The sequence below is a fragment of the Miscanthus floridulus genome, chromosome 19, assembly GCF_019320115.1.
Source record: "Miscanthus floridulus cultivar M001 chromosome 19, ASM1932011v1, whole genome shotgun sequence".
NCBI classification, from domain to species: domain Eukaryota; kingdom Viridiplantae; phylum Streptophyta; class Magnoliopsida; order Poales; family Poaceae; genus Miscanthus; species Miscanthus floridulus.
The window spans coordinates 36905929-36918685 of record NC_089598.1 but is presented as its reverse complement, the minus strand read 5'-3'; the positions used below and the strand labels follow the sequence as shown (position 1 = coordinate 36918685).

The 12757-nt window shown below is 49.0% G+C and overlaps 1 pseudogene; it reads left to right on the top strand.

The window, feature by feature from the left end:
* The first annotated feature begins 201 nt into the window (after positions 1 to 201).
* Positions 202 to 6152, top strand: LOC136529434 (metacaspase-9-like; annotated as a pseudogene).
* Positions 6153 to 12757: the final 6605 nt, after the last annotated feature.

Genomic DNA, 12757 nt, shown 5'->3' with positions numbered 1-12757 from the left:
TCCAGCTGCTTGCTTTACTCCAAAGTCCAAAGGCAAATCTTCCTTATTAGCTTGCATCCACAAGACAAGCAACAGATGAACGAACGAAGACAACGCGGGTACTCAACTACAACTACTCAACACCGGTGATCACCAAGCCTATTTATATATAATGCATGGAGGCAGACATCGGTCTCTCACTGAACTGAAACACACCAGAGGTCGAGGTAGAGCTAGCTAGAGCTAGAAGAAGAGGACAACAATGGAGGCAGCCGGGGCGAAGAAGAAGATGCTGGCCACCCTGGTGGGCTGCAACTACGCCGGCACAGAGTACGAGCTGCAGGGCTGCATCAACGACGTCCAAGCCATGCGCGCCGTCCTCCTCGACCGCTTCGGCTTCGCGCCGGGCGTCGTCACCGTGCTCACCGACGACGACCGCGGCGGCGGCGTGCTCCCGACCGGCGCCGGCGTCAGGCGCGCGCTGTCAGACATGGTGGCGCGTGCGGCGCCCGGGGACGTGCTCTTCTTCCACTTCAGCGGCCACGGCACGCTCGTCCCGCCGGTCAGCGGCAGGCCACGCCGCGGCCATGGTGGCCACGACGACGAGGCCATCGTGCCCTGCGACTTCAACCTCATCACAGGTCCGTGTCTACGAGGCCATCGCATGGCGCGTACGTCGTCGTTGACCTGACCTCTGAGCTGTTGGAGTTGTTCCAAATTCACTTCAGGATATAGGCCAGGCTGTGCGGGGGGTGGAGCCCCCCGCGGTACGGTACGGTATATACACCCTTGCTAGGGTTTCGTGGAGACTTGATTCTCTTGTAAGCCGCTACAGGCGTGTAACCCAAAACTCTTGAGATAGTGAGATTGTTGCTGGCTGTTGCCCGTGGTTTTTTCCCTTCACATCGGAGGGGTTTTCCACGTTAAATCGTGTGTCTCCTCTGTGGCTTGATTCTTTACTTCATATTCTTATACGTCGTTTATAACAAGTGGTACCGGAGCTTTGGTTGCTGTTAGGGTTCATGACGACGTCGATGAAGTTCGATCTTCCGCTGCTGAACTATGACACGCGGTTCTCGCTATGACAAGTCAAGATGCGGGGGATTCTGGCGCAGACTCATGACTATGATGAGGCGCTGGATAGTTTCGGAAAGAGGAAGGCCGAGTGGACTCCAGAAGAGATCCGCAAGGATCAGAAGGCGCTCGCCCTAATTCAGTTGCATCTTCATAATGATATTTTGCAGGAGTGTCTGAAAGAGAAAACTGCTGCAGAACTATGGCTGAAACTGGAATCAATCTGTATGTCCAAGGATCTAACCAGTAAGATGCAGATGAAGATGAAGCTGTTCACCCTGAAGATGAAGGAGGAGGATTCAGTGATGAGCCACATCGCTGAATTCAAGAAGATCGTCGCCGACCTAGTGTCAATGGAGGTGAAGTATGATGATGAGGACTTAGGTCTTTTGCTGCTATGTTCTTTGCCAAATTCGTATGCAAATTTTCGTGACACTATACTTTTGAGCCGTGATGAACTAACCCTAAAGGAAGTTTATGAGGCTCTTCAGTCTAGGGAGAAGATGAGAGGCATGGTGCAGAATGACGGGACGTCGTCCTCCAAGGGCGATGCTTTGCATGTGAGAGGCAGAACTGAAAACAGATCCTCCAATGATGGCAATGATGGTAGAAAGAACTACGAAAGGAGAGGCCGTTCAAAGTCCAAACCGCATGGTAATAAAAAGTTCTGTGTTTATTGCAAGCTGACAAATCATAATGTTGAGGATTGCAGAAAAGTACAGAATAAGGAGAAGAGGAAAAACAAGTTGGCTGGTAAGGTCTCTGTTGCTGCTGCTGCGTCTGATGATGATTCTGGAGATTGTCTGGTAGTATTTGCTGGTTGTGTTGCTGGTCATGATGAATGGATTCTCGATTCCGCATGTTCATTTCATATTTGCACTAACAGAAATTGGTTTAGCTCGTATAAGCCTGTGCAGAAAGGGGATGTTGTGCGGATGGGAGATGATAACCCGTGTGACATTGTGGGGATTGGATCAGTTCAGATCAAGGCTGATGATGGCATGACACGCACGCTGAAAAACGTCAGGTATATACCAGGGATGTCCAGAAATCTTATCTCATTGAGCACGCTTGATGCAGAAGGTTACAAATATTCCGGTTCAGATGGCGTTCTGAAGGTATCAAAAGGTTCTCTTGTTTGCTTGAAAGGTGACCTTAATTCTGCAAAGTTATATGTCCTTAGAGGGTGTACTTTACCTGGTTCTGATTCCGCTGTTGCTGCTGTTACTAATAATGAACCTAGTAAAACTAACCTTTGGCATATGCGTTTGGGACATATGAGTCACCATGGTATGGCAGAATTGATGAAGAGAAACCTGCTGGATGGCTGCACTTCGAGTAAAATAAAGTTTTGTGAGCATTGTATTTTCGGGAAGCATAAAAGGGTACATTTCAATACTTCTGTTCACACCACTAAAGGTACTCTTGATTATGTTCATGCTGATTTATGGGGTCCTTCCCGTAAGTCCTCACTTGGTGGTGCTCGTTACATGCTTACAATTATTGATGATTACTCTAGAAGGGTTTGGCCTTATTTTCTGAAACAGAAAGATGATACTTTTGCTGCTTTTAAGAACTGGAAAGTAATGATAGAAAGGCAAACTGAAAGGAAGGTAAAATTGCTTCGTACTGATAATGGTGGAGAATTTTGTTCGCGTGAATTTAATGATTATTGCAGATCGGAAGGCATTGTTAGGCATCACACCATACCCCATACTCCACAACAGAATGGTGTGGCCGAACGCATGAACAGAACCATCATGTCCAAGGCCCGTTGCATGCTGTCTAATGCCAGGATGAGCAAGCATTTTTGGGCTGAAGCTGCTAATACTGCCTGTTACTTGATAAACAGGTCGCCTTCTATTTCACTAAATAAAAGAACTCTCATTGAGGTATGGTCTGGTACGCCTGCTGATTATTCACAGTTGAAAGTTTTTGGATGCACTGCTTATGCTCATGTTGATAATGGAAAATTAGAGCCTAGAGCTATTAAGTGTCTTTTCCTTGGTTATAGTTCGGGAGTCAAAGGCTATAAATTGTGGAATCCTGAAACAGGAAAGACTTTTATGAGCAGGAGTGTTGTTTTCAATGAATCTGTGATGTTTACTGACAGTTTGCCCTCAGATCATGTTCCAGAAAAAGAGCTGCAGCGTATGCGCATGCAGGTGGAGCATGTTGATGATGATACAGGTGTGCAGGTGGAGCCTGTTGATGAGCATGGTGACCATGATAATGATGTTGCTGAGGATGATGCTCATGATGATGTTCAGCAAACTCCTCCTATTTTGCAGTTAGAGGAGGATTTACCTATTGCTCAACGCAAGTCAAAAAGGACAATTGCACCTCCTAAGCGTCTTATTGAAGAGTGTAATTTGTCTTACTATGCTTTGAGTTGTGCTGAACAGGTGGAGAATGTTCATGAGCCAGCAACCTATAAAGAAGCTATTCGTTGTGGTGATACTAAGAATTGGATTTCTGCTATGCATGAGGAGATGCAGTCTCTTGAGAAGAACAGTACATGGGAGATTGTACCTTTGCCTAAGAATAAGAAGACCATCAGCTGTAAATGGATCTTCAAGAGAAAGGAGGGTTTATCTCCAAGTGAGCCTCCAAAGTATAAGGCAAGGTTAGTTGCTAAAGGCTACAGTCAAATTCCGGGTGTTGACTACAATGATGTGTTCTCTCCAGTGGTAAAACACAGTTCAATTCGTACTTTCCTTAGTATTGTTGCTTCACATGATCTTGAGCTTGAGCAGTTAGATGTAAAGACTGCGTTTTTGCATGGAGAGCTTGAGGAGGACATATACATGGACCAACCAGAAGGGTTCATAGTGCCTGGCAAGGAAAAATATGTGTGCAAGTTGAAGAGATCCTTGTATGGTTTGAAACAGTCCCCTCGTCAGTGGAACAAGAGGTTTGATTCATTTATGTTAGCACACAGTTTTAAAAGATCTAAGTATGATAGTTGTGTTTACATCAAGCATGTTAATGGATCACCTATATATTTGCTGTTATATGTTGATGATATGCTGATTGCTGCCAAGAGTAAGATTGAAATCACTAAGTTAAAGAAGCTATTGAGTAGTGGTTTTGATATGAAAGATCTTGGTAGTGCTAAGAAAATTCTTGGTATGGAAATTAGTAGAGACAGAAAATCTGGTTTGCTATTTCTTAGTCAACAAAATTATATCAAGAAAGTTCTTCAGCGTTTCAACATGCAAAATGCTAAGGTTGTTAGTACCCCTATTGCACCTCACTTTAAGTTGTCAGCTGCTCAGTGTCCTAGTACAGATGCAGAGATTGAATACATGTCAATGGTTCCTTATTCTAGTGCTGTTGGGTCTTTAATGTATGCCATGGTTTGCTCTCGTCCAGATTTGTCATATGCTATGAGTCTTGTTAGTAGATATATGTCTAATCCTGGCAAAGAACATTGGAGGGCAGTTCAGTGGATTTTTAGGTACCTCAGAGGCACAGTAGATTCCTGTTTAAAGTTTGGAAGAACTGATAAGGGTCTTATTGGCTATGTGGATTCTGATTATGCTGCTGATCTGGACAGGCGAAGATCACTTATAGGTTATGTGTTTACTGTTGGCAGTTGTGCTATGAGTTGGAGGGCTACTTTATAGTCAGTTATTGCTTTGTCTACTACTGAAGCAGAATATATGGCTATTTGTGAAGCGTGCAAAGAATTAATTTGGCTGAAAGGTTTGTACGCTGAGCTTTGTGGAGTTGAATCTTGCATAAGTTTGCACTGTGACAGTCAAAGTGCAATTTACCTCACTAAAGATCAAATGTTCCATGAGAGAACTAAACACATAGATATCAAGTATCATTTTGTGCGTGATGTGATTGAAGAAGGTAAGCTGAAGGTATGCAAGATTAGTACTCATGATAATCCTGCTGATATGATGACAAAACCTGTTCCTATTGCTAAGTTTGAGCTGTGCTCAAGCTTAGTTGGTTTAATTGGATAGTCCAAGAGACTATTGTTGGCACCAGTGGTTTTCTATCTTTGTTATGTTCAGGATGAAGGGTTGATTTATGATACAAGATGAATTTGTCTCAAGGTGGAGTTTGTTGGAGTTGTTCCAAATTCACTCCAGGATATAGGCCAGGCTGTGCGGGGGGCGGAGCCCCCCGCGGTACGGTACGGTATATACACCCTTGCTAGGGTTTCGTGGAGACTTGATTCTCTTGTAAGCCGCCACAGGCGTGTAACCCAAAACTCTTGAGATAGTGAGATTGTTGCTGGCTGGTGCCCGTGGTTTTTTCCCTTCACATCGGAGGGGTTTTCCACGTTAAATCGTGTGTCTCCTCTGTGGCTTGATTCTTTACTTCATATTCTTATACGTCGTTCATAACATGAGCTGACTGACATGCTTGCATGCACACGCACGCCACGCAGACGTGGACTTCCGGGAGCTGGTGGACCGCGTGCCGCGGGGCGCCACCTTCACCATGGTGTCCGACTCGTGCCACAGCGGCGGCCTCATCGACCAGGAGAAGGAGCAGATCGGCCCCACCGCCGCCGCTGACCCCGACCTCCACGCCCACGCCATCCACGCCGGCCGGTTCCTCCCGTACGCCGCGGTGCTCGGCCACCTGTCCGGCGCGTCGGGTGTGGGCGCGTCGCACCACGTCGCCGACCACCTGCTCGCGCTCTTCGGCGCCGACGCAAGCGCCAAGTTCCTCCACCGCCGCAACCACGACGGCAACAGCAGCGGCGCCGCGCGCCCTGACGACGCCGGGATCCTGCTGAGCGGGTGCTAGACGGACGAGATGTCGGTGGACGTGGCGGGGGACGACGACGCAGCGATCGACAGCAGGGCGTGCGGGGCGTTCAGCGCCGCGCTGCAGGCCGTGCTGGCGGCACACCCGGCGCCGATGAGCAACCGGGAGGTGGTGCGCCGCGCCAGGGAGGTGCTCGGTGAGCAGGGGTTCCAGCAGCACCCCTACCTCTACTACAGCGACGCCAACGCTGACGCGCCCTTCCTGGGGCAGCAGGACACCAAGGCCAAGAGCAACTGAGCAAGGGGAACTGGAGAAGGAGGCAGCCACTGTGATTTGTGCGTGTGCTTATTATTATTTCATAGTAAATAACTACGCGTGTGCGTGCACTAGCATGATCATACCAGCAAGCATGATCATAACTCCTTATATTGTCTATCCGCAATTCTGCCTGTAACTCGATCTTACAATTTGAAATAAGGAGGAGGTTAATGCGCGATGAGTCGCAACTTACATAAGCGTGTGACCCCGTCGTTTTCGTTGCGCCTGCCCGCCTTCCTCGCCCACCGTCCTAGCCAGCTCTGCCCCTATCGTCGTCAGCCACGCCGCCCACCGCCCACCACCCATCCCTGCCCCCCACTAATCTCAATTGAAGGAGGAAGAAACGACCGGTCACCCTCGTCGCGAGCTCTCCATAACCAGTTTTCTTCCACCGCCTGCTCGGCAGTGCCCCTGCCACCTCACTCGTCGCCCCTCAACTTGCCACCATCTTCCGAGGCCCCCTTTGCCTTCTAAGGCTGTTGGCAATGGAGGTACCCTAAGAACCCTGAATCCCTGCCCTCACCCTAAATTCCTAACCCCTCCACTACCACCCTGGCCGGCGGCAACCTCCGTCCCTAATTTTAGTGGCGTCGACCGGTGGTGCGCTCCAAACGTAGTGTTATCGGTTGCCAAATATTTCACGAATTTGAAAGGGAGCAGTGCATCTATCTGCATGCAAAGAAATAACATTTCTTCATTTTGGCTGTGTTTGTTTGAGTTTAGTGAGAAGCTTAAACAAAAATAGGTTCGTTTTTAAGAAACTATTTTTTTTTTCAAAAAAATGTTTGCTTTTTAAGCAAATGCTACCTAACTTTTGAAGTTGCTTCTCAGAAAAAGTTTTTTAAATCCATTTACATTGATTAAAACCGGAGTACGTTCTCCGTACGTGTCGTGTGAATGTGATGGGAAAAAAACGAAACAAAGCCCGAGCGCCCAGTGCGATTTTTTTTAATTTTAACATTTTTTAAACTAATTTTAACAAACCGTGTTAGATTTAAAATTAGTTTAAAAAAATGTTAAAATTAAAAAAAAATCCCCAGTGCGCCCCCACGCCACCCCCCCCACCGGCACTTGCGCCCAGTGCCCAACCCGCGCGCCCCCACGACGCCGGAAATCTTCCGGTCCGGAACCGCGTGCCAATGGTTTCCTGCGCAGAGGATTCTTGCATCGATCCCGCTTCGTCCGCGCTTCCGCCGCTCGCTCGAACGCGACGGCCCATTAGCATGCGGCCCAGATCGAATGATTCTGCTGGATGCAAACTGACTGCACGTGTGGAGGTATTAACCCCTATACCCTTACGGCTACGCTTGGGCCGGCCCAATCTAGGGGGTCCTGTCCACTAGAAGACGACACGCGGCTCGGCCGATCTGCTCGAAGTCCCGCGCAAGGAATCAAGACAGACTTAGAGATGAAGCAAGATCCTGGTCGGTTAGAATAGGAATCCTTATCTGGCCGCCTATGGCAATTGTAACCGGTTAGGATTAGTTTCCAGATCTGTAACCCTGCCCCCCAGACTATATAAGGCGGGCAGGGGACCCCTCTCAAAAACATCTCTCATTGACATACAGCAATACAATCAGACGCAGGACGTAGGCATTACGCCTCCACGGCGGCCGAACCTGAATAAAACCTCGTGTCTGTCTTGCGTCACCATCTTGTTTGTAGCTTACGCATCTGCCTGCCGATAATCTACTACCTTAGGTATACCCCTAAGTAGACTGCCGACCATATTTCGTCGACAGTGGCACGCCAGGTAGGGGGTGTGCATACTGCTCCCCAGAAGAACAAGATGGTCATCATCCCCGGATCCATGGCTACGCTGAACGGCCTCACGTTCACCATCGGCCAGATCACCTGGACCACTGGCTCCGACGACTTCATCGCCATGACCACGGAGGAGGCGCGGATTCAATCTACGTCGATCACTGCTTCACCTACATCGGCTATGGCTCTGACCACGGTGGATCTGGCTCCGGCCACACTAGCATCGTCTTCAGCCATGCCGACAACCCGTCGTCCGCTTCCTCGCTACAAAGGGAGGTAGATCGACAACACCAACTTGCTTGACTCCATCGATCGGGTCGGCACCAAGCTTGCTGAAACCCTAGCTCTGGTAAGTTCGATTCAAAATCAACCTAATGAGTAGGTAACCACTACCCACAACAGATCTACCCGACCAGCTCAGGCCAGTCGTCCTGTACGACTCGGTACGGATCTCGTGGTCATGTCTACTCCTGAAGGGCGCTCCGTTCGTCGCCGACCAGCCCCCGCGACGAGTCTCCGGCTCTCCGAGTGCGAAGCCTCGATGGAGAACTACCAGGCTCAGCCCTATGGCCTGCGCAACTTCGTCAACATGGTCTGGATTAAGGAGTATCAAGAAGGATCGGTCCACATAGTTCAAGAGGGCGGCTCAAGCTCCCCGTCTAGCATCGCATTTAATGGCTCCATCCACACCGAGCTCCAGCATCATGACAATGAAGGCATTAAATACGATCTGGATATCCCAGACCACGCCCCGGGGTTCCCACGATTCCCATCCTTCCCACCAAGGCGAGGAGACTTGATCAATGTCGTCAGTAATGACGAGCCACTAGCAGTTGGCGAAACAGAACAAGAAAGGCTAGCACGCGAAGCACGCAATATTGACCAGTTTAATCATCAACAAACCGAAGATGAGGCAGAAGAGGAGGCACAACGCATAAGGGTCCAGCCATGCAACCTTAACAATGCCTTTGATAGGGTAGGGGACAAGCAGGTCTTCAGGACTCCAAGCGCCAATGTAGCTGTTGCTATGGCGATAATGCAACGACTACCCAATACCCTGGAAATCTAGGCAGTTTGTGATGATATACAAGCTTACCTGACGGCTGCTATGGCCTAGACCACAGAGATTGCAAATCAAGCCCGGGCTCCATCCGTCTCAGTCAAATCAAGCCACAACCGCCAGTACTCAAGTCGCTCACAGCCACCCAACCAACGTGGCTCGCGCAACAACGACCCATCAGACAACCGTCAAGGCAGAAACGGTGGTCATGATGGTGGTCGGGACGACAACCGCCGTGACTACCAGGACGACAACCGCCGAGACAACCGCAACAATCGCCATGATAACCATGGTCGCAGGGTTAACCAGGGTGGCAATCGGGATCACCGTGATGGCAATAACGATCTCCACCACTCCCTCGGAGAACGCGATCTGCGCGATCGCATTAACCAAAGAGCCAACGATCATGCATCCCATGAAAGCTATCGCCGTATGGAATATGATACTACCCACGGCCCTTCGGGTTTGAAACAGTTTACTCCACACCTTCGTCAAGTCATATGGCTCAAGAACTTCAAGCTCGAAAAACTTCAGAAGTACGATAGCAAGGAGAACCCCGAATTATGGGTCATGCTCTACGAAACCACATGCAGATCAGCCATGGCTGATGAGCACGTCATGTCTAATTACTTCCCAGTCGTCGTCGGCCATGCAGGCCACCAATGGCTGGTCAGCTTGCCAGTGAACTACTTTGGTTCTTGGCAAGAGCTCAAGCAAGCATTCATCGACAACTTCATTGCTACTTGTGAACAACCTGGCAACAAATATGATCTACAGCGGATTTGAGATCGCAAAGATGAGCCATTGTGCGAGTACGTCCAACGCTTCTTGGAGATGTGCATCAAGGTCCCATCAATCTCCGACAACGAGGCAATTGAAGCTTTCATCACTGGTCTCCGCTTCCACGATGCCCTAAGGGACAAGCTCCTCCGCAAAAGACCTAAATCAGTCACAGCGCTCCTAGCCACTGCTAAAAAATATGCGGATGCTGATGATGCTAAAATTATAATTGTCGAAGAAGCAGCAAGGGTTCCACACTCCGACCACCCCCCACACCACGATGACTACCGCGGCAATCGTGGTCGGAACGATAATTTTGATCGCCGCAACTAGCGCAATGATTCCCACGACCACCGCGAGTAGCATAATCAGCGGCGTAATCACCATGACAATTACAGGGGCAAGCGTGCTCGAGAAGATGATGGCGAAGTCAACGCCGTTAAAAAGGTGGCGGATGTCGCAACTATGAAGAAGACTACGCCAAAGCATTGAAAGGACCCTGCTAGCTCCATCCTAAGTCAAACCATACCATGGAGAATTGTCGTGTCCTCAAATCTATCTACATGCGCCAACAGGCTCCGGATACATCTGACAAGCCTAACGACGTAGGGGAGCAACGTAATGAGGACAACGATGATGAAGACGCAGATCCCTGTCACAAGTACATAAAGCCAACCGACCGTGTCCACACCATCATTGGGGGCAGAGTGTCCATCAAGACCAAACAAGAACGCAAGCTGCTCGCGCACGCTTGTTTGAACATGGCCAATGCCGACAACCTCATCGCTGATCCGTGGCTCCCTCCTTGGTCTCATCGTGAGATCTCCTTTAGCAGAAAGGACCAATGGGCTGCAATACCTGAGCCAGGGCGTTTTCCTCTGGTTCTCGATCCTTGTATCAACAAGGTTTAGTTCGACAGAGTGCTGATTGACGACAGCAGTTCCATCGATATACTGTTCAAGAATAGTTTGCCAGCCCTGAAGATAACCTAGGCTGATCTCAAGCCATATGAGGCATAGTTCTAGGGCATTCTCCCTGGATAGAGCTCTACACCTCTCGGGCAGATCACGCTACCTGTGCAATTTGGTACCCCAGACCACTTCTGCACCGACTACGTCAACTTCGTGGTCGCCGACTTCGAAGGCACCTACCATGCTATCCTTGGCTGACCAGCGCTCACCAAGTTCATGGCCATACCTCACTACAGGTATTTGGTGCTCAAGATGCCTACTGAGAAGGGGGTTCTAACTCTCAGGGGCAACGTATACGTAGCTTACACCTGCGAGGAGGATAGCTTCAAAATAGCAGAGGCTCACGACCTCTCTATTCGCATGGCCGAGACCATGCTCGATGCTACGAAGACCCCAGTTGATCACCTAGAGATTCCGAAGCTCAAGGCTCCACGCAAGAACATCAAGTCCAAAGAACACAAAGCGATCCAGCTGGTCGATGGTGATCCCAGCAAAATGGCCCTTATCGGGGCCAACCTGGATCCTAAATAGGAAGACGCGCTCGTCAGGTTCCTGAGAAGCAACGTGAGTGTGTTCGCATGGAAACCCGCTGACATGCCCGGTGTACCTCGAAACTTGATCGAGCACTCCTTAAATGTCGATGGCAAGGCCAAACCCATCAAGCAGAAGCTACGACGGTTCGCTCACAACAAAAAGGAGGCTATTAGGGTAGAAGTTACACGTCTTTTAGCAGCCAGATTTATCAAGGAAGTGTATCATCAGGAGTGGTTAGCCAACCTGGTTCTTGTATGCAAAAAGAATAATGAATGGAGAATGTGCATTAATTACACTGATCTCAACAAACAATGCCCTAAAGACCCCTTCAACTTACCTCGCATAGACGAGGTCATAGATTCAACTGTCGGTTGCGAGCTGCTTTCCTTTCTCGATTGCTACTCTGGTTATCACCAGATCGCTCTCAAAAAGGACGACCAGATCAAGACATCCTTCATCATGCCCTTCGGCGCCTACTGCTACACGACCATGTCGTTCGGGCTCAAGAACGCTAGGGCTACCTACCAACGCGCCATACAGGCCTGCCTCAAAGACGAGATAAAAGACGACCTCATCGAGGCTTATGTTGACGACATAGTTGTCAAAACCAAGGAAGCATATACCCTTGTCGACAACCTAGAGCATACCTTTGCAGCCCTTAACACATTCCAATGGAAATTAAACCCAAAGAAGTGCATCTTTGGTGTTCCATCTGGTATACTGCTCGGCAATGTCGTCAGTCATGACGGCATACGCCCTAACCCAGAGAAGGTAAAAACTATCATGGACATGAAGCCGCCCAAAAAGGTGAAGGATGTTCAGAAGCTTACTAGATGCATGGCTGCCCTAAGTCGTTTTATATCAAGATTAGGTGAAAAAGGACTACCGTTTTTCAAGCTACTCAAAGCATCCGAGAAGTTTGAGTGGTCGAAGGAAGCAGACGCTACCTTTACACAGCTGAAACAATTCCTTACATCACCTCCAGTCCTCACTGCTCCTAGAGAAGGTGAAACCCTCCTGCTTTACATTACGACAACTAATCGAGTGGTCTCCACTGCCATGGTGGTCGAGCGCGACGAGCCCGACCACGTCTACAAGGTATAGTGACCAATCTATTTCATCAGTGAGGTGCTCAATGAATCCAAGACCAAGTACCCATAGATTCAGAAACTGATCTACGCCATACTGATTATATCCCAAAAGTTGAAACACTACTTCGACGGATATCGTGTGGTCATTATGACCGAGTACCCTCTGGGAGACATCATTCGCAACAAGGATGCGAATGGGCATATCGTCAAATAGGCAATGGAGCTATGCCCTTTCTCCTTGGAATTTGCAAGCCATACTACAATCAAGTCTCAGGCACTTGTCGATTTTATCGTCGAGTGGACAGACTTAAGCACACTTGCCTCTCAGGGGCCCACAGAGTATTGGAAGATGTACTTCAACGACTCTCTCAACATTGATGGCGTAGGAGCAGGAGTCCTTTTCGTATCACCATCTAAGGAGCAGCTCCGATATGTCCTCAGGATTTATTTCC